At 43.3% G+C, this 22883-nt stretch overlaps 1 long non-coding RNA gene across 1 annotated transcript; it reads right to left on the bottom strand.

The window, feature by feature from the left end:
- Positions 1 to 13296: 13296 nt before the first annotated feature.
- LOC127431995 (uncharacterized) lies at positions 13297 to 17420 on the bottom strand. The gene is made up of 3 exons (XR_007895675.1): positions 17183 to 17420; positions 14813 to 15587; positions 13297 to 14618 (listed from the first exon to the last, which is right to left on the bottom strand). It is a non-coding gene; the product is annotated as an uncharacterized LOC127431995 (long non-coding RNA).
- Between the last annotated feature and the right edge of the window lie 5463 nt (positions 17421 to 22883).

Below are 22883 nucleotides of genomic sequence, written 5' to 3'. Positions count from 1 at the left end.
TTTTTATCAAGAAAATTCACGTTGGATCATAATTTATTTTTTTCTTGTAAGACCTTTGATATTAGGGCAAACATTTTATTCTTACTAATAATTTTTGTATTGTTTTTCTATAAAAATATCTAAAAATCCTTAATAGGGGTTATTATTTTTTTAGTCAAAACAAGTGAAAATCTACCAGTGCTGAAGAAGTAATCCAAAGTGTTTAGAATACGTTACTGACCTTGAGAAATCTAACGGAATACGTTATAAATTACATTTTACAGCATGTATTCTGTAATATGTAGTGTTTTTTTTTTTTTTTTTTACTGTCTTCAGATGCTTACACCATGGTTACAAATATTTTAGACTCAGAAAAAAAATATCAAAACTACATTGAACTCAGAAATTGAAAACATGTTGTTAGTAGTAGAGGTGCATTCAAGTAATTGCTTTTACATAACTTAATAGATCCTACCAAAAAAAATGAGCATCATATCATTAACCCTTAATTTAGGGTGTATTCTTGTTTTGTTTTGATTATTATTATTATTATTATTATTATTATTATTATTATTTTGTGTCATTTTATCTATTCAAGTTTAATGCTGTCACATTAATACTGCCTAATTGAGATTGTTTATTCATCTAAAAGCCCTCATTGCTTTTTTGCTATAAAAATACTGCTCTTGACTGCAGTTTAACTACTTATAATTGTGAATACATTGTAGCTTGGCAAATGACAGTTTCAAAGAAGCTTCCTCAACACTGTATGCACAGATGTGTTTGGACATTTCATAAGATATTACAACCGAGTGTTGAATTCCAGTAATGCTGTTTCTTAATATATACTGCAGAGCATTCTTAGCTCTAGGAGGGGAGCCCTACAGGTGAGATTTGAGATAACTTGCAGTGGAAGTCTACCTAGGGTCAATCATTTGAAGCATGCCATGACCAAATTAAATCCTGAGGGAAGAGTAATTGTGTTACAGCAGGCCACGGCGCACTGGCGGGATATATCATTTCCCTGAAAACGTGTTAGTCCACCATATTGGCAGATCGGAGAATTAATCCCTTCTTTCTTCTTAATCCTTTTCCTTATCATAAGATTATGAAAATCCTGATCCCCCTTCACTCAGATATTAAACTGCATCCATAATACAACTCCAGGCTTAAAGAAATCAATGGCAGGCTCTCTCGTCCAGTACTTGTGGCTCAAGAGCACTTTGTTTTGAGTTTTCGAAGCGTAATTTTTCATTCTGCCCCTTGCTTCTCCACCAAAGACATAAACAATGTGTGAAGGGCTATCCGACGTTTGCATTCTGAGAGCGCCAATCTGCTCAAACAGACACAAATTGGAAAATCGCTCCTGTCGAATTCTCATTCATTCAAGGGCTGAGCCATGGGCATGGTTATTTCCTTACCTTAGTAGCCTGTGCTGACACTCACTCCTTCTCCAGTTCCTTGGGTGTGTGTGGCAGTTTTTGCTGTGCATGACACCTGATATTGCTCCAAGCTCATTTTTTCTTTTCATCCCTTTGTATTGAGGGGGGGATGTTCATCCTATGCTGACCCGATTGACCTCTGCTCAGGTATTCACGTGTCTCAAAGGCAAGAGAAAAAATTCTTCCCAATATACCATGAATCACAATGCTGCAGAGGCAATCTGAGATATATTCAGTTCTGAGGGGGTATGATAAATGAAAATGCTCTAGTTGTGTATATCCACATATATAATATATCAACCTACATGTCTTTAGTCAGCCCAGGATGAATTTAAGTTTTAGCATTATACATCCTAATTTCAGTTTTAAGAAGCATTAAGTTATATGATTGCATTTCTACTGTGGCCCTAAATTGCATTTAAGGTGATGTGTGTAATTTTTTTCAGTGTTAAAATGTGAAGAGACAACTATAAGTAAGCCATTCGTACATAGATTCCCATGAAAACTGTAAACATTGTGGCTCTGATCTGTTTGATTGAGCATACCGACACAGCAACATTAGCTTAACCAATGGTGTGAGTTTAGGGCGGGATTATTTGTGTTGGCGGACAACCAGTGGTTATTATTTTTAAAATTCTGTTCCATGACGCTGGTGGCACAGAAATAGCACAATTTAACTTTACACAACCTCATCAGTAAAGCAAGCAAATGTTCAATTCCTTAGCAAAATCTTTAAATATGTCTCCTTTAAATATGTCTCTTACAAAAGAGCACTGGTATTACTATAGTATTTTTGGACATGCCGTAATAATAGGATGGTATTCTACAAACTACCTTAGAGTACAATGTAAATACCATGATATATGAGTCTTGGATAAATTTAAAAAACTAATCCTCGACTAAGTACTAATTAACTCTTTAAATTATAATCAGGTTACTTTACTGATTACTAAATGAAAAAGTAATCACATAACTAATTACTTTACTTTTAGTTACTTTCTAAAGCACTTTGAACAGAAACATTTTTGTTTTTCTGCTTAACAAATTCAAAATAATACTGTATTTTTATGTCTCTTTGTTCGTTGTCACAGACAAGTCACAATGACTCATCAGGGGGCTTACGCATTTCAGTTGTCACAGAAACACAAATAGACGTACACATGAACATAATTTTTGTTTTACATGTATTCTACATAAATACAATCATTTTATAAATGTGTGTAACCCAAGTAATGTACTTAAAAGTAGTTAACTTAATTGAAAATCATGGTAACACTTTACAGTAAGGTTGCATTAGTTAACATGAACTGGCAGTGAACAATACTTATTAAGCATTTATATATCTTAGTTAATGTTAATTTCAACATATAGTAATACATTTTTAAAATCAAAAGGTGTATTTATTAACATTAGTTAATGCACTATGATCTAACATGAATTAACAATGAACAAAAGTATTTTTATTTTCTAACATTAACAAAGATTTATAAATGATGTAAAAAAATAAACTCAGCAAAAAAAGAAATGTCCTCTCACTTTCAACTGCTTTTATTTTCAGCAAACATAACATGTGTAAATATTTGTATGAACATAAAAAGATTCAACAACTAAGACATAAACTGAAAAAGTTTCACAGACATGTGACTAACAGAAATGGACCAATGTGTCCCTGAACAAAGGGGGGTAAAAATCAAAAGTAACAGTCAGTATCTGGTGTGGCCACCAGCTGCATTCCTGTCTTGCAGGAAATCACACACAGAATGAGCAGTATGGCTGGTGCCATTGCCATGCTGGAGGGTCATGTCAGGATGAGCCTGCAGGAAGGGTACCACATGAGGAAGGAGGGTGTCTTCCCTGTAACGCACAGTGTTGAGATTGCCTGCAATGACAACAAGCTCAGTCCGATGTTGCTGTGACACAATGTCCTAGACCATGACGGACCCTCCATCTCCAAATCGATCTCATTCCAGAGTACAGGCCTCGGTGTAACGCTCATTCCGATCAACGATAAACACGAGTCCGACCATCACCCCTGATGAGACAAAACCATGACTCGTCAGTGAAGAGCACTTTTTGCCAGTCCTGTCTGGTCCAGCGAAGGTGGGTTTGTGCCCATAGGCGACGTTGTTGACGGTGATGTCTGGTAAGGACCTGCCTTACAAAAGGCTTACAAGCCCTCGGTCCAGCCTCTCTCAGCCTATTGCGGACAGTCTGAGCACTGATGGAGGGATTGTGCATTCCTGGTGTAACTTAGGCAGTTGTTGTTGCCATCCTGTACCTGTCCTGCAGGTGTGATATTTGAATGTACCGATCCTGTGCAGGTGTTGTTACACGTGGTCTGCCACTGCAAGGACGATCAGCTGTCCTTCCTGTCTCCCTGTAGTGCTGTCTTAGTGTCTCACAGTACGGATATTGCAATTTATTGTCCTGGCCACATCTGCAGTCCTCATGCCTCCATGCAGCATGCTTAAGGCACGTTCACACAGATGAGCAGGGACTCTGGGTGTTTTTCAGAATCATTAGAAAGGTCTCTTTAGTGTCCTAAGTTCCCTGTCTGTCACTCATTCGATATTGTGTCGATCTTGAGAGCCCCAATCACCTTTGCTTAAAATAGAAAAGGCCAATGAGAATTGGCAAGTAGAATTTGCATGCCACTCTCTGCCCTGGACATACGGGTATAAAAGGAGATGGCGTGCACCACTCATTCAGAATTTTTCTTCGGAGCCAAATGCATGTATTGTGTTTGTCCTATCACCTACGCTTACGCTGCTGGATTTACGGCACATATCAGCGGTCACCCTTACACGGTGAAGTGTTGTGCTTCCCCTGGGTGCTTCGGTGGCCAAGTCTACAGGTGCTAAAAGAGTATATAGCTAAAAGAGCATATTTTCTACAAAAGAGCTCGCACAAACGATTGGCATCTTTTTAAAGATGGCCTTTCACCTTTGGGCTACTGGATGTGGCCGTTATCTCTCCCCTCCGGATAGCCATGAAATCTGTCTCAAGTGCTTGGGGCGCCAGCACACCGAGGCAGCTTTTATGGGGCGGTTATGTTCTCCTTGCGAGAACATGCCCATGAGAACATTGCGGTCGCAGCTCACTTCCTTCTTCGTGAAGCAAGGGCCACCGTGGCTGCTTCCCAAACCACTCCATCCTGGGTTGAAACTCAGGCGGCCGGGTCGGCGAGCACCACGGGTGATCTGGATGTGGACGTGGGAGCGTTTCCGCCAGCTCAGCCCCCATGGAACTCCCATCCCCCAGCACGCTCGTTGTCTCCGGACGAGCTGTCGAGCGATGCAGGTAGTCCGCCTCAGGGCGGATTTAATGTCTCGCTCACGGCTAGTGACGAAGATGAGTTATCGGTCGCAGCATCGGAGGGTGGGCTTCTGCTGTCAGAAGCAGATGAATCTTCTGAGCTCCCGCTTATGGGCGCTGAGATGGCAGCCATGCTTGCCCGGGCGGCTGCCAACATTGGGCTAAAGTGGAACCCTCCGCCTTGCCCTGAGCGTTCGCAGCTGGATGATTGGTTTCTGGGTTCGGAGCGCGACTCACGGCCACACCCGCCTTTCTTCCCGGAAGTGCACAAGGAGCTAACGAAGTTGTGGAAGGCACCTTTTTCTGCCCATACATGCTTCGCGGGCTTGTCCATCCAAACTACCCTCGACGGCGGTGCGGCTAAGGGATACGTCGAGCTTCCCCAGGTAGAGCGCACCATAGCGGTGCATTTATGCTTACGGCCACCTGGAGGGACCGACCAAGGCTCCCTTCCAAGGCCTGTAAGTTCTCTTCCTCGTTGGTGACGAAGGCTTACGAGGCCGCGGATCAGGCCACCTCTGCCCTGCACGCCATGGCCATCCTGCAGGTCCACCAGGCCAAGGCATTGAAAGGCCTGCATGAGGATATAACCGACCATGGGGTTGTGCAGGAACTGCGTATCACGACCGACCTCGCCCTACGGGCGACGAAAGTCATGGCACGCAACCCTGGACCGAACAATGTCCACTATGGTGGTCCAAGAGCGGCACCTGTGGCTCAACCTTGTGGAGATTCATGATGCTGAGAAGGTTTGCTTTCTCAATGCGCCCATCTCCCAAAGGGGTTCTTTTGGTGACACAGTCGAGGACTCCTCCCATCAGTTTTCGACGGTTAGGAAGCAGACCGATGCAATCAAACACATCCTGCCACAGCGTGACTCGGCAGCCTTCAGGCCTCCGTAGTCCCGCGCCCCGTCTTCTTCTCGCCAGGGCTGTCCTCCTGTGGTGCCAGCCCCGACTCCCGAACCATTGGAGCCCATACGCCGGCTTCCGAGTAGAAGATCCTCCCAAGGGAAGGCTGCTCCACCTGCCCGACAGTCTGCCCCCAAGAACCCTGGACTGGCTTTGAGGTGGCCCTGACACGGGCGACCCAGGGATGAGATGTCTGACACCGACCGGTCTGGCCGGGTGAACTTACCAGCCCCACCATCGCCCCTGGGCCAGCACGTGGTAAGTATGAAATAGCCGGGTGCCCTCTGGGCCTCGGCACCCGCATAGTCAATAAAAGAGCAGTTCCCTCAGTCCCTAGGTCAGCACGCTCGTGACGGTGAGGGCCTGGAAGTCTTTCCAGTCAACCAGTCGGACACGAGTACCTCACGTGCCCTTGTTCTCCATTGAGAGATGGCCGGCAAACAGGTAAGTATGCTGGTCTCTGGGGCCGCTTGCCCGCCCCAGCCACCAGCCGCCATTGCGGGCTTGCAGAGCAGCACGTCCTGCCTTGCCGCAAACCACCCTCCCAGGTGTGGTAAATCCAGTTGTCCCCTTGGTGCCACTGGTGCTGGCCTGGAGGCCTGGTTAGCGTTCTCCAGCCCCTTGCGGTGGCTCATCAGGATGATTCATCTCGCCTACATGATCCAGTTTGCCAGACGCCCGTCTAGGTTCAGTGGCATCCTCTCCACTTCAGCGCAGAGGTTCCCACCCCTCTGGCGAAGGGAGCATTAGGACCCATCCCCGTAGCCGAGCCCTTGTTTTATCATGCCCGAGAGAGGGGGAGGGTCGTGCCCAATCTTGGATCTCCGTGCCTTGAACGGGGCCTTACACAGGCTTCCGTTCATGATGTTGACGCAGAAGCACATCCCGGCATCAGTACGACGTCAGGATTGGTTCACGGCCATCGACCTGAAGGATGCGTGCTTCCATGTATCGATCCTTCCTCGACTTATCTCGACGACTGGCTAATCCTAGCTCACTCACGAGATCTATTGTGAGCATCTCTTTTCTCGGTGTGGAGTTGGACTTACGACCAAGCGTGCTCAGTCAGTGCTGTCCTGCCTGAAATCCTTCAGGCAGAAGTTAGCAGCACCAGTGAAACAATTTCAGAAGCTCCTGGGGCATATGACAACCTCGGTGATGGTTCTTCCCCTCGGGCATATGAGACTGCTTCAGCACTGGCTACAGACTCGAGTTCCGAGGTGGGCATGGTGCCACAGCACCCAGCATGTGACTATCATGCCACAGTGCCTTCAGACTTTCAGCCCTTGGTCGGAACCCTTAGAGCACCCTTGGAGCAGGTCTCAAGGTGCATCGTGGTCATGACAGATGCCTCGAACTCAGGCTGGGGCAACAGTCCAACAGGCAAGCAGTGACTCCAATGGCATCAACTGCTTACAGTTGCTAGAGGTATTTCTCGCACCGCGGAGGCGTACATAAACCACCATGACGACATACGCTCACGTCGCATGTCGCAACTCACCCGCCTCCTCATCCTTTGGAGTCAGCAGACGTTGAAGTCTCTGTGAGCCACTCACCTTCTGGGCATCCTCAACTGTGCAGCGGACGCGCTCTCATGGCAGGTAATGCTCCGCGGGGAGTGGAGACTCCACCCCCAAAATAGTCCAGCTGATTTAGGAGAGATTCGGGGAGGCACAGGTAGACCTGTTCGCCTCCCTAGAGTCCTTTTGCATTCCCCTGAGGCAGGATCTTCTCACTCAGGGGCAGGGCACGCTCCGGTACCCACGGTCAGACCTCTGGTACCTCCACATCTGGCTCCTGGTCGGGTTGCGGAAGACCTAGTAGATCTTCCACCAGCGGTGGGAAATACGATCACTCAGGCCTGGAGATTGGGCCATTGCTACGTCCAGTTCACGCTCTGCCCATTTATCTGGACCGCATGTCATTCCATATGCGTACTTCCCCATTGGTAAGTCTATGTGAGGTATTCTCCACGTGTAAATCTCCCTCCGGTAGAATGTGGTCTCTGTAGTGCCCTCCCTCCTGGAGAGGGAAGAGCACTTCACAACGTTATTCTAGAAGGTGCTCGGCAGGAAATCGCTTAACAGCAAAAATCAGGAAAGGCCACCACCTGTAGCCTCCTTGGGTATGTGCCTCCTCCCCCCTTAACGGGACTAGGGCGATGCCTTACCTAACTCACTGCAAGGTCACGACGTGGTAGAGCACTCGCTGCGAGTCACGCAGCAGCTTGCCCATGTCCACTCTTCCGTAACTCGTGACACGTTTCAGCGCCTATGCTGTTTCCAATAGGAACCCCTAGTGTCACTACATCGACACAACGTCGAGTGAGTGATAGACAGGGAACGTCTGGGTTACTGGTGTAACCCCTGTTCCCTGATGGAGGAAACGAGATGTTGTGTCCCTCCTGCCATGGCACTGAACCGGCCGCTGACATGGCCAGGACTCTCTATCAGCTCCTCAGCATAAATCTGAATGAGTGGTGCACGCCATCTCCTTTTATACCCGTATGTCTGGAGTGGAGAGTGGCATGCAAATTCCACTCGCTAATTCTCATTGGCCTTTTTTATTTTAAGCAAAGGTGATTGAGGCTCTCATGATCGAACCCCTAGTGTCACTACATCGACACAACATCTCATTCCCTCCATCAGGGAACAGGGGTTACACCAGTAACCCAGACGTTTTTATAACTGTGACCTTAATTGCCTACTGTCTGTAAGCTGTTAGTGTCTTAACGGCCGTTTATATTGGTAATTGTTTGTTCATGATGCCTAATGCATTAACTAATGTTAACAAATGGAACCTTATTGTCAAATTACCAAAACCATTAACTGTAATCTAATTACAATAATTTACACTACCTTTTTAACTAGTGTTAATGTAACTTTCTGTAATCAGATTACACCCAACACTGATATGAATATGGTAATCAGTACCTTGGTATATGTCAAAGTACCATGGTTTTACCATGATAACTTTATTGTACATTTACATTTATTCATTTGGCAGAGGCTTTTATCCAAAGCGACTTACAAAAGAGGAGTAAATACATCATAAGCGATTCATCTTAAGGAGACAGTGGTACGAAAAGTGCTGCATTACAAAGTTTCACCAGCATCAGAACAAGGTTATTATCATAAACTAAAACTAAAATGAAAACTAAATGTAAAAAAAAAAAAAAAAAACATTTTAGTAAACTGAAATAAAAATCAATATAATTGGAAAAACTGAAACTAAACTAAAATACTGTACATTTTCATGGCTCTGAAAAAAATAAAATAAAAATAATCTTAAAAAATATGTATTTTTTATATTTATATTAATTTTTTGGTTGTGATAGGTTTTTAAACCTTTAAACCTGCATCACCTTAACATGAAGATGCCGCTAGGCAGTGATAGCACTAGCAGATGACCTATTGCCCTTATTACATTAGCAAAGATAGAGCGGGAGGGAATCACTACAGAACATCATAGAGTGAAGCAAAGCAGGTAGAAAACTAAAGTGAACAGCAGTCGGTCCCGGTTTTACGAGGTGCCCGGTGTCCCGTCATTTCTCTAAAAAATTTAATAATGTCCCGGTTTCAGCAGTTAGGCTCACTGATTTCTTTTTATTTATTTGAAATTAAATATCCTCAGCATCCTTCTTAGACTTCTTGATTCCTTGGATCTTCGGATCTACCATATTCCCTTTTATTGGACACTGCCCACAGTCACTATACAGGTACATGCAAACTCTCCGGGACCCAGCATACACCATTCACAAACTCTCCTACATGGCTGAACTCTCTCTCACACATTTACACACATTTACACACATTTACACACACACACACACACACACACACACACACACACACACACACACACACACACACACACACACACACTTAATACTTATTTGTTTCGTGCTGGTGTGATTTATGTGTTAATGATTATTGCTGTTATTTATTTATTTATTTTTTTAAATAAGGCAAGAAAATGCCTTTTGTTTACTGTTTTCCTTGTGTTAATTGAACAATATACTTATGCTTTGAAAATTGAAACACTCTTATTTTGTGAATTCATTTAAAATACATCTGTTGCACTTAATTACACTGGTGGCTTTGAGAGCTATCTGGGGCAAAATTATTAATTTTGACAGGCCCAAACCTGTCTGGCACCCGAATTTTATTTAAAATTATTAATTTAAACTTAGTTTAGGGGCCGCCACCATTTCACAGGGAAGGGAAGATATTTTATTGCATTGCACGATGATTTGAAGATACTTTCATTCTAGTTTTGCAGCAATCCGCTCAGAATCTATCTGGTTACCATGACAACGACTCACGCACTTGTCTCACTCTGCTGCTCTCTGTCATCATCCAACACAAATTAGAAATGCCCAAATGAAAATGCATGTTCAACAAGCTGAAAGAAGCCAATCTATTTCTTTGCACAACACATGAAAATGGAATTGAAATGTTTTGCTGTCACTGTAAATGTTCATTTTCCCATGGCCACAGTGTTAAATAAGAGATTGCAGGTCATATTCATACAGCCAGGTCTCAAGTTGAGGAGGATGCAAGGGGATGCCATCTCCCTTGTTGCAAGAAATAACAAAAAGCATCCCCCTTCTAAAACCACCATCCCCTTTAGATCAATTGTGTCATGTATTACTTAGAACTAGTCATGCAAGTAAAATATTTAATATTTAATTTTAATATGTTTGATAAATAACAGACTTTAAATAAGGGCGATTTGCCGTTCAGAATTAGATTTTGACATGTGTGAGGTTGCCAGATTTCTACAGGTGAAATCCCCCAATCAGATCAGGAAACTTGTACTGTTTGGATATATGCTGCCAGGGTGATGCTTTAGTCCAGCAATCTGAGAACCTTGAGTGTGCAAGCTCCCTCTTCACTGCGGAAAAAAGATGCCGGTTTTCTGAAAACACTGGCAGGTATGTCGGAGTTTGCGATGGGTTGACTTGTCCTTCCTAGACTGCATTCCACTTCACTTTTAACATCCACTGGCTAACTCCCCTAAGTAATTCCCCTCGGGGGAATCCCCGCCACCATTTTGGAAGTCCATTCTACTTCATTCAGTGAGCGAGGGAAGTTTCTACTGACAGACCCTCAACCCCTTGATTTTGACAGAGGGAGCGAGCCTACCCTGATGTACACTTCAGGCAGCTCCATACCCACAATGCAACTCGATTGTGACGTGACAGCAGATCGTGCTTCATCAGCACCACCCCCACACAACTCTAATGTATGATGAAAGTGAAGTTAGGTCAATTAAGCAGTTAGAAAAGTTAGATTGAGATTTAACAGCATAATACTTGAAGCTACCTTTAACTATCTGTTTGTCACACAGTTATAGCCTACGTGTTCATTGTTATGTTACCATTTTTATTTTTGTAAAGCTTGATTAATCCTTTCTAACAATTAATTCTAATAAAAATAAATATTAAACATATGAGATTTATACATAAGCCTCTGAAATTACAACAAAATTTTACCTGAATCTGTGATTGCATCAATCTCCGAAATGGTTGTTTTCTCAGGTGCAAAAATCCCTTGATAATTACATAAATTAACATCAGCCTTCAACGTACTCCAAGTAATCAAGGGTTTATTGTGTTCCAGTTAAACCCACTGCACAGGTTCCGCCAGTAGTGTGCACTCGCTCAGCGTAAGCAATGACGTACATCTGAGTCTGAGACAGAGGGCAGGTAGCGAGGGAAGGGCATACAAATTTGAAGTGGAATGCAGCTCTAGTGTTCACATGAAAATTACACCACAAGTTTTCAAATGTTTCACGCACTTTCAAACATGGTCAAGTAGTAGGGAGTAGAAAAAATGCATGTCTGCAGTGGGCGAGTGATCTAGAAAAAAACCTTTTTCATGATCATAACGTGGATTCTTTTCACAAAATTAATCATAAAATACAATTACAGGGGGTAGCAGGTGAATATTATGGGCATGTGTCTTAAGGGTTAATGAAGTGACACTAATTTTTGTCCTGATCTATTAAATAAAAATAAAAAACATAAAAAAATGCAATTCACACAAACCATTTACTTGAATACACATCTTCTATGATGAACATTTTCCAATTGCTGAGTTTAAAGTCATATTGATATTGTTTTCTGGGGCTTACAGTAAAAAATTTGATGTGGTGTCCAGAGACAGTAAAAAAAAAATTCTCATTAAAATCTGAAATTCCTGAGAAAAAGAAATGTTGGCATGACTAGAGCAGAATAATATTTTATTGTTATTTCTTAAAAAAAATAAACAGTGAAACAATTTTTTTAAAATATGATTCATATTTTAAAACGCTTTTTCTCCATCAAATCAAAATCTTTGGGTGTAACCAACATGTAGGTAGCGAGTTTGTTGTTTATGTTGACCATAAAAAACTATAAAACTCGGTAAAATAGTGTTTTGTCAGTATTTATTTTGCTGAGATAAACATTGGTACTGAGACTATTTAGTAATAAACGGGCCACTTCTGTTAAAATGAATGGGAGAAATCGGAACACCCAGCAGTCGATGTAGAAAGGAAGATGTTTAAAAAAAACATCTGATATTTATTTTGACATGTTTATGAAAAGGCACATTTTGTTCATGTGGTGTAACCTTGAGAAAAATTTGTAATATTTTTGACTAAAAAATTCATAATATATATATATATATATATATATATATATATATATATATATATATATATATATATATATATATAAACATTTTAATAGAAATTAATAAGTTGTTTATTCATTCATTTCTATTGTGTATTCAAGGTGCAAAGAAAGTATTGTAATACTTTTTACTTAATGGTTACACCACGTGACAATTTGAAAGTTTGATTTTTTTTTTCTTTTTTTTACATTTAGAAAATGCTATAAAGGTTTTTTAAAAATGTATTAAACAAAATTGGACAAAGATTAAATTTCTGAGAATATGACATAAGTGTTTTAAACTAGATTTTTAAAAGGTTTCTAATTTTAATTTTGGGTGTAATTTGTCAATGACCCATAAGTAATTGATCCCAGGAGATCAGCAGTTACAGAAATACTCAAACCAGCCCACCTGGCACCAACAATCATGCCATGGTCCAAATCACTGAGATCAAATTTTTTCCCCACTCTGATGGTTGATGTGAACATTAACTGAAGCTCCTGACCCGTATCTACATGATTTTATGCACTGCACTGCTGCCTCACAATTGGCTGATTAGACAATCGCATGGATGATTGTTGGTGCCAGTATTTCTGTAACTGCTGATCTCCTGGGATTTTCACGCACAGCAGTCTCTAGAATTTACTCCGCATGGTGCCAAAAACAAAAACATCCAGTGAGCGGCAGTTCTGTGGACGGAAATGCCTTGTTGATGTGAGAGAACAGAGAATGGCCAGACAGGTTCGACCTGACAAAGTCTACGGTAACTCAGATAACCGCTCTGTACACTGGGACTTCAATTATGACAAATTTGAAAATTTATTGGACTGTTCATTGTCAATGCATGATGTTAAAACAAAGAGAACAGAAACAATATAATATCCAGTAATTTTTTCTGACTTTCTCTCTCTCTCTCTCTCTCTCTCTCTCTCTCTCTCTCTCTCACACACACACACACACAGTCTTTTCACTTATTCTGTCTTACACCATCAATCAGTGATTTGTTTTACATTTCATTTGGAATTGGTATAGAATTTTGTTTGATGTTCAGTTTTCAGAGTTGCGACAAGATTTACTTTCTCATGTCAAATGCACTAAAGAGGACTTTGTGGTTAAGGTTCAATAAAAAAGAATGTGTTTTCTTCTACTGTAATATCAGTAATGCAATTCAGTTGGTCTTATTAAAATGAAGATTTTTAATACTATAAGTTTTATTTACAAACATTTGGGTGTCCAGCAATACAACCCACATTGCACAAATGCCTGTTTTCCCCATTCTATATGTATTACTTGATATAAAATCTAAAATAAAAACTAAATGTAATGAAAAAGTAAAACTAAACTATAAAATATTTAAAAACTAAAACGAAACTAAAACTAACAAAGAACTAACAAACAAAACGAAAATTAAACTAAATTGGAGCAAATTTTTTTAAACGAAATAGAAATAAAATCTAAATTAAAATTTTTTAACTATTATAACCTTGCATCAGAATAGTAGTATCCAAGACAGATTAGATACAATAAGAATATATAGTAAAAAAACAAAAACAAATTATGAGTGCTTGGTTAAGTGCTCATGGAAAAGTTTTTAGCTGTTTTTTGAAGACAGAGAGTGAGTCTGCTTCACAGATGGTGTTGGGAAGGTCATTCCAACAATGTGGTACAGTGAAGCCGAGAAGTCCGGGAAAGTGTTTTGGTGCCTCTTTGTGTTGGTACAACTAGGCGCTGCTCATTAGCCGACCGCATGATTTTAGGTACTCTGGAGCAGACCCAGTGACTGTTCAGTATGCCAGCATCAGAGCCTTGAATTTGATACGTGCATCAACCGGCAGCCAGTGAAGAGAGACAAGGAGTGGTGTATCATGCACTCTCTTTTGTTCATTAAAGACCAGACGTGCTGCTGCATTTTGGATCATTGCAGGGGCCTAATTTTGCATGCAGGGAGGCCTGCAATGAGAGTGTTACAGTAGTCCTGTCTATTTATGACAAGTGACTGAACAAGAAGTTGTGTGACATGTTCAGAGAGGAAGGGTCTTATTTCCCTGATATTGTAGAGTGTAAATCTACATGATCGTGTTGTCTTTGAGATGTGGTCTGTGAAATTGAGTTATCAGTGGTTATCCGACCATTTTGGAAGGCATTATTGTAGTTGAACCCAGCTGAATGATGATGATGTGTTCAACAGCAGGGTTGGCTGGAAAGACGAGGAGCTCAGTCTTTGCTGGTTTAAGTTGCATGTGGTGTTCCTTCATCCAGGCCGAGATCTCTGCCAATCAGGCCAAGACTCGAGCAGGCACCGTGTTGTTGGGCTGGATAGACAAGTAGAGTTATGTGTCATTGGCATAGCAGTGGTAAGAGAACCCATGTGTTTGAATGATGGGTCCCAGTGATGTTGTGTATATAGAGAAGAGAAGTGGCCCAAGCACTGAGCCCTGAGGTACCCCAGTAAGTAGCTGATGTGACTTAGACACCTCACCTCTCCAGGCTACTTTGAAGGACCTACCTGAGAGATAGGACTTAAACCAGTCAAGCACAGTTCCTGTGATGCCCAGAGTAGAGAGGATGGACAGTAGGATCTGATGGTTGACTGTGTCAAAGGCTGCAGAAAGGTCCAGTAGAATCAGGACGGGTGATCTGGATCCAGTCTCAGTGACTCAATGACATACAGCAGGGCAGTCTCGGGAATGTCCACTATTGAAGCCTGATTGATTGTCATCCAGCAGCTTGTTCTGCAAGAGATAGACAGAGATCTGGTGGAAACATGAAGAACATCAGAGAGCCAGGGGCTGGGCGGTGTCATATGTGCTGGCCTAGAGGAGATAGAACAGATGCTGTCTAGACAGGTTGTTAAAGTAGAGCCTACTGTATTTGTGGCAGTGTTTACATCCATGGTGGAAAATAAGTTTTGTGAGGGAAGAGAGGTAGAGACAGCAGTGGAAAGGTGTGTGAGTGAAAGAGAACGACAGTTATGGTGAAAGGAAACCAAAGGCGGAGTCTGTTATAATATAGATGGGAGAGTAATGTTGAATTGAACAAAGTAGTGATCAGAGACATATAAAGGAGTAACAAGAATATTTGTGTTGGTACAGTTTCATGTAAAAATTAGGTCAAGCTGCTTGCCCGATCTGTGAGTTGCTGTAGTGTTTAGACTTCCCAAGTCAAACGAGGCCAGAAGAGCATGAAGTTCAGTGGTCTGGGGCTTGTCTTGGTGTATGTTGAAATCTCTTCAGGGAAAGAGGACAGTAGAACATCCAGCTCCTCAAAGTTTTCCAGCTGACCTGGAGGGCGATAGATGACAACAACATGGATTTTTGTGGGTTGCATTGTTGTAATAGCATGGAATTCAAAAGAAGTATTGTTACATAGAGAGGAATGTGGTGAAAATGTCCAGTTGTTTGGAATGAGCAAACTTGTTCCCCCACTCCTACCGGTATGTCGTGGGGTGTGAGAGAATGACAAGTTGTTGGAGAGACCAGAGGGCATTGTTGTGTCCTCTGGACGTAACAATGTTTCTGTCAGTGTGAGGATACTGAGGGTGGACTGTGTGGCGAACGCTGGAATTAAGTCAGCTTTGTTCACAGCTGACTGGCAGTTCCAGCATCCAACTGAAAATGAGAGCGGAGGAGGTTCTGATGTGAGAAGTGGCCATAGGTTGTGTGGGTTGTGATGCGTCTTGTGTCTGCATCGTGTAAACTGTCTGTAACAGATAACAGGGATGTGCTTGAGGGCACATGTTATGCGTGGAGCAGACATATGAGAATGTATAAGGAAAATAGTAAAAAAAAAAAAAAAGACCTTTAAGTGCTATGGTGAGTGGCGCCTTGTCAGTGGACTTGCACAGGTAGACTGGCTGGTCTTTACACGAGTAGGTCTTTACATGAGGAGGGCTACACACAAGGAGGGCTTCACACGAGGAGGGCTGCCACTTCCGCTGCTGCTTCCATGTCACATTCATGTCAAATATATACAAGCTGCTATCGTGTTGTTAAGTGAAAATAGCTGGACATGCCTTAATGCTGCTTAGCACAACAAAGCTAGTCACGTGGGTAACCGAAACTAAGGGTCGCATGAGATGACAAACACGAGAACAAACACGACTTCAGTACACTGTAAACAAACAATGCTAAAAATAGTAATAAATAATACTCTAAAACAAGTGAAGCACTGTTAAGAGACACACTAAAAACAACATTAGTTTCACACACAGTAAACAAACAACTCTAAACCTAGCAGTGAATACCCTAGGACAAGTCAAAACAATGTTGCACACACACACACTTTAACGACAATACAACACAGTAAACAAACAGCACAAGTCTAGCAATGAATACTACAAAGTGAAACAATGAATATAAACACGCACTTACACTCAACTGCAGACTCCTGTAGATAGATCACTTATACTTAAATGACTATGGATCCCACAGTTTAAATATCTTACCTGGCACTGGACATGCCTTAATTCTGCTTAACACAACAAAGCTAGTCACGTGGGTAAACTAAACCAAGGGTCGCATGAGATAACATACACCAGAACACCGTAAACAAACAATGCTAAACTCAGCAATAAATATGTTTAGCATTATAAAAACATATTGTGGCAGCGGGGGCGTGGTCAAGCATCTCTCCGGAGAGAGAGAAAGCGGTAAGGGCACTTACACCTGAGCTAAATTATGTCTAACACCTGTCTCTAATTTCAGTAAGCACGGGGAGAGCGGATAAATAGAGCCACACCGCAAGTAGAAAGGAGAGAGAGTCTGGGCACCACAGAGCCGAACAGGAAGCAAGAGTTTTGTGATGATGAGAGTTTTATTTTAATGAAGCGGTGTGTGATTTAAGTTCAATATTGCAAAGAGAAAAAATAAATCCTTACCTGAACCAGGAAAGCTGCTTCTCGCCTCCTCTTTACACATATACCTTGTAAGAGGTATATGTTTCAGTAGGATCAATTCATTCAATGATTTTGTCCCCAAGTCTTCATCTTATACTGTAGCTGCAGTTGCATTTTTACTTCAGATATAGCTTTCTTTTTTGCCTTTTTGGAAACTGATTAAATCTTTCAGATCACAGTGTCACTGAACAAAAGCTCAGGTCATAGCTGGTGTTGGGCTGCCCTATGGAAATGTTGCTTCATTAGAGGATTATTAGTCTCTCAAAATGTCATTTATTCTCTGAAGACAAAATGACCTCTGGAACGATCCCTCATAATCCAGTGCGGCACATGACCATTTTTGAGATATGCCATTAACCCCCCCTGTTGTAATTTCACCCCAGAGGCACATGAAAGCACACAGAGATGCCGGTGTGGAGTGCGTCGAGAAGTGCATTATCTTGTCAAGTTGTTTTCTTTCTATTAAATCTCATCAGTTTGAAGAGGTGCAGGTAGTTGGTAGTGTCAGATGGGGTCTGCCGATATCTCCCATCAAACACAAACGTGATAAAAGCCGAGCTCGGGACAGTGTGAAGAGACAGATTACACTGTGCCATGCAGAACCACACACACACACACACACACACACACACACACACACTTACAAAGAATTATCTCGCTCAACAAAGGAGATTAACCCGAAACTGAAAAGTAATTCAAGCCCCTTTCGCAGATTCTACTTTTAATTGGATCAGGAGACAATCCAATGTGCAATTTTTATAGGCTTGTTCTGAATTTCAAATAACACAATACATTCACTGATTTCAAACATAACAAGAAATCCATTCTAGTAAAACTGTGATTAGGAGGACTTTACTTTAAAGGGCATATACAAACATATAGTAATTCAGTGTTTATGTATCAGTGAATTCTTTTAAACAGGAATTATTAAGAAAGTGGAATTTATCATTGGTCCAACAATACATTTGTGGTGATTTACACTGAATAAATGTGGCTTGTCACAGTAATTTTTTTTGCATACAGTGTTACCAGTTATAGGTAATTTAAATGTGACATACCTTTGTTGTACATGTACTTAATAAGCAAAAATTAAGCAGTACCTTACTAACTGTGTGTAACGTTGTTGACTGCTGACAATGATGGCAATGACGAAGACGATGATGAAGATGAGAACCCAAGTGCAGTTTATTTACAAAAGTGAATCCAAAACCCTAACTATAAACGTGATTTAACAAAAACATGAACTTGACATAAACTAGACTTGACTATGGCTTGGCTTGGCTTGGCTTGGCTTGACTTGACAACAAAACAACATTCACATCCATCACATTCAATACTTGACAACTACAACAATGGAAAACATGAGGCTTAAATACATGGACATGGGGGAACATAAACCAAAGAACAAACAGAACTGATAACAAGCTAATTAAACAATAAACCAATGAAAACATGACACATGAACATGGAGGGAAAACAGGAATCACATGACAAGGGAAACAGGAACTAAACATTTCAAAATAAAAGACATGAATCAACAGAATACACATGACATATCCCCCCCCACTAAGGGGTGGCTCCTGACACCCCAACACATAAACAAAACACGTAAAACATGACACAAATTCAAAGTTCTGTAGGGAGCTGGGGGGGGGGGTGTCTTGAGGTGTGGGGCATGGCATGGCGAGAAAGGGCGAGAGGCATGGGACCAAGGCAAAGTCCGTGGGGGGGGGCGGAGCCATGAGAGGCTCGAGGGGCGGAGCCATGGAAGGTGGAGCCGTGAGAGGCTCGAGGGGCGGAGCCACGGAACATGGTGCCTGGAGAGTAGCCAAAGACTCGAAGGGCCAGGGTGGAGCCGATGGCAGGGAGGACCAAGGCGGTGCTGGAGGCTCGGAGGAGCAAGGCGGAGCTAAGGGATCGGAAGACTGAGGTGGAGCCAGTGGGACTGAGGACCAAGGTGGAGCCGTAGGGAAGGAGGTCCCCAGTGAAGCTGACAGATCGGAGGAACGAGGCGCAGCCAGAGGATCGGAGAGCCAAAGCGGAGCCAGGTGACCGACAGACCAAGGAGGAGCCGGAGGGACGAGGGACCCCGGCACAGCCGACAGGCTGAAGGACCGTAGTGGAGCCGAGGGAACGCCGAGCTGAGGCAATGTCGAGGGACCGACAGGCCAAGGCGAAGTCCAGGGCTCGGAGGATCCAGGCGGGATCGGAGGGCCGAAAGTTCCCCTTGCCTGCTCAGGAGAACTAAGGGTGGGTATAAGGGTGGGAACCATCTCCAGGTCCCACTGCTCAGGTGTGGCTGTGACATGGCATGGAGCAGGCTGAGGCATTGCTGTGACGTGGAACTCTGGCTCGGCATCCGCCTCCCCCACAGTGAACGTGGAACCAATGATCCGTAGGGCGAGGTCGATGTATTGAACCAGGCTGAGGGAACTGCGACCGCCAGGCATCAAAAAAGAAATGGACTTATTCAATCCAAATCTGAAACAGTCTTTGTGGGCAACCTCATTAAAGTCCACCTGGCAGGCTAGACCGCAGAAGTCCTCGACATAGTCCTCCAGGGGACGATTGCCCTGACGAAGGCGCAGAAGTAAAACTGCTGGGTTCATGGGTGGTCTAGTATTCTGTAACATTGTTGACTGCTGACAATGATGGCATGAAGAAGACGATGATGAAGATGAGAACCCAAGTGCAGTTTATTTATAAAAGTGAATCCAAAACCCTAACTATAAATGTGATTTAACAAAAACATGAACTTGACATAAACTAGACTTGACTTTGGCTTGGCTTGACTTTGGCTTGGCTTTGGCTTGGCTTGGCTTGGCTTTGGCTTGGCTTTGGCTTGGCTTTGGACTTGACTTGACTTGACTTGACTTGACAACAAAACAACATTCACATCCATCACATTCAATACTTGACAACTACAACAATGGAAAACATGAGGCATAAATACATGGGCATGGGGGAAAATAAACCAATGAACAAATAGAACTGATAACAAGCTAATTAAACAATAAACCAATGAAAACATGACACATGAACATGGAGGGAAAACAGGAATCACATGACAAGGGAAACAGGAACTAAACATTTCAAAATAAAAGACATGAATCAACAGAATACACATGACACTGTGTTTCATATTGTTGCATGCTTTTTGTATATCCAAAATGTATGTGCAAATACTAAATTATCAATAGAACAGTTAAAGGGATAGTAAAATTTTGTCATAATTTACTCACCTTGATGTTTTTCAAAACATCTCCTTTTGTATTCCACAGAAGAAAGAAAGTCACACCGGTTTGTAAAAACATGAGGCTGATTGAATGGTTGTAATTTTTTGGTTCACAATTCGTTACCAAAACTTGATAATGTCTGCAAAGCACAAACCAGATGAGATTTTCATTTTACATTTAGTCATTTAGCAGATGCTTTTATCCAAAGCAGCTTGAGGAACATAGCAATCAATTTGTCATACAAAGTTCAACAACATCTACAGTGTTGTACTGACAAGCTTTCAAGGTGGCTGGATTAGTATAGGTGCTAGCCTAAGTTTGTACAGTAAGTGTAAGTTAAGTTCAATAGTAAGTACAGTTAGTGTGGATTGGTTAAGTGCTCGCGGTACAGATGTGTTTTCAACTGGTTCTTGAATGTTGAAATGATATGAGAAGATCATGTGAAGGTTGGAATCTCATTCCACCACAGTGGAACAGAGAAAGTGAACAATCGTGAAATAGACTTTGAGCCTCTTTGTGATGGAATCACTTGGTGCTGCTCATTCATAGACTGCAGAGACCGAGTTGGAGCATACACCTGGAGAAGTGAATTGAAGTGACAGGGTGCGGTTCCATTGGCTGTCCTGAAGGCCTGAGCCAAAGCCTTGAATGTAATGCAGGCAGCTACAGGTAGCCAGTGAAGTGAAATCAAGAGAGGGGTGACATGAGCCTTTTTTGGCCGATTGAAGACCAGACGTGCTGCTGCATTCTGAGCCATCTGCAGTGGTTTAATTGTGTTAGCTGGGAAGCCAGCTGTGGCATGGGGGGTGCGTGGTCATGTGTGTGTCTGCGGGAGAGGTAAAGCGGTAAGGCTCATCACCTGGGCTGTAATTACTCTAACACCTGTCTCTCATTATAGTGATAGTGTAGGGAGATCTAATGAGGCTTGCCAGAGTGTGAGAGGAGAAGAGAGAGTGGCTCAGAGCAGTAGCGGTTGAAAGACCCGCAGCTAAAGCCAGAGACTGTGTTCATTTAAAGCCCTATTTGAGTTGGCCATTAAGATTAGTTTTTTTGTTTATATTTTGTGAAGTTAAAGTGTGTGTGTGTGTGTGAATAAACACTCAACTGTTCACTGTCTCCTGACTCCTCCATTGCCCACGAACATAAATCTTTCACAGTGGTACCGAAAACCTGGCTTTGGAGGAGAACGCCGTTATGGAGTCCGTAAAACTGGGCGAAGTCTTCAAGACCCTCGTCAGCATCCAGCAAAATCAACACCAAGCCCTCATGGACGTACGCCTGGAGCAGGAACAGCATTTCCAAGTCCTGCTCCAGGCACAAGTGGAGGACCGGCAGGTGCTCTGGAGCCTGACTGCCAGGGAGGGGGACTCCCTGGAGCCAACCCCACCCGCGGCGCTGATGAAGATGGGGCTGAATGATGACCAGAAGGCCTTCTTAGATTTATTTGAGAAGACAGCGGAGGTGTGGAAGTGGCCTCCTGACCAGTGGGCAGCCTGCTTATGGCCCCTACTCTCCGGGGAGGCGCAGCTTGAGGCACAACAGCTTCCCGCCGCAAGCCTCCTCAACTATCAACACTTAAAGAAGGCCATCCAGCAACGGGTGGGTCATAGCCCCGAGCAGAGTTGGCAGCTCTTTAGATCCCTGAGCTTCGGGAGGCACGGCTGCCCGTTCACTTTTGCCCAACAGCTCCGGGATGCCTGGGATGCCTGCCGGAAATGGTTGCTGGTGGAGGGAACCCATGGCACCGTGGAGGTTGTCGATCTGGTGGTGCTGGAACAGTTTGTCACCCAACTTACTTGAGTTGGGTGCGGCCGTCCAGCTAGCGGAGGACTACATGGTGGCATTTCCAGGAGGCAGTGTTAAAAAAAATGCTCTTCTTCTCCCTCTCCTCTCTATGCTCTCTCTCCACCCACTGTGTGTCACTCTTCCTCCCCACCGTTGCTCCCAGTCCCACCCAGTTCCAGCTCCCCAGAAGTGGGGGGAGCCCCACCCAATCCCCATCCCCGGTCCAGGGGACCCCTCCCCTTGTCTGTCCCTCCTACTCCCCCTGTCTCCCTCCGCTCTCCTCCCCAGGTTGGCAAGACTGCCCCCATGTGTGTGATAGGAAAGCCTGGGCTGGTTTGTCGGAGCTGTGGGGAAGCCGGACACTGCCAGGACCAATGTTTGGTGATGCTCCGCAGGCCGCCCCCGATCAGGCTGGGGTGTATCGGATACCGGTAAAAGGTGATACACATCAAGCTTTGGTTTATTCGGGTTGTTCCCAAACCTCTATCCACCAACACTTGGTGCAAGAAGGGGCATTGGATAAGAATAAATGGGTGAGGGTGAGATGTGTGCATGGTGACATTCACACGTATCCAGTGATTACCATTGAGATACAATTCAGGGGGAAAAGCATAGAGCCAAGGCCACGGTTAATTCCCGCCTCACCCATCCACTAATTCTGG

Source organism: Myxocyprinus asiaticus, chromosome 41, assembly GCF_019703515.2.
Source record: "Myxocyprinus asiaticus isolate MX2 ecotype Aquarium Trade chromosome 41, UBuf_Myxa_2, whole genome shotgun sequence".
In the NCBI taxonomy this organism is placed as follows: domain Eukaryota; kingdom Metazoa; phylum Chordata; class Actinopteri; order Cypriniformes; family Catostomidae; genus Myxocyprinus; species Myxocyprinus asiaticus.
Note: the sequence above shows the minus strand (reverse complement) of the source record. Positions and strands in the feature narration are given on the sequence as shown.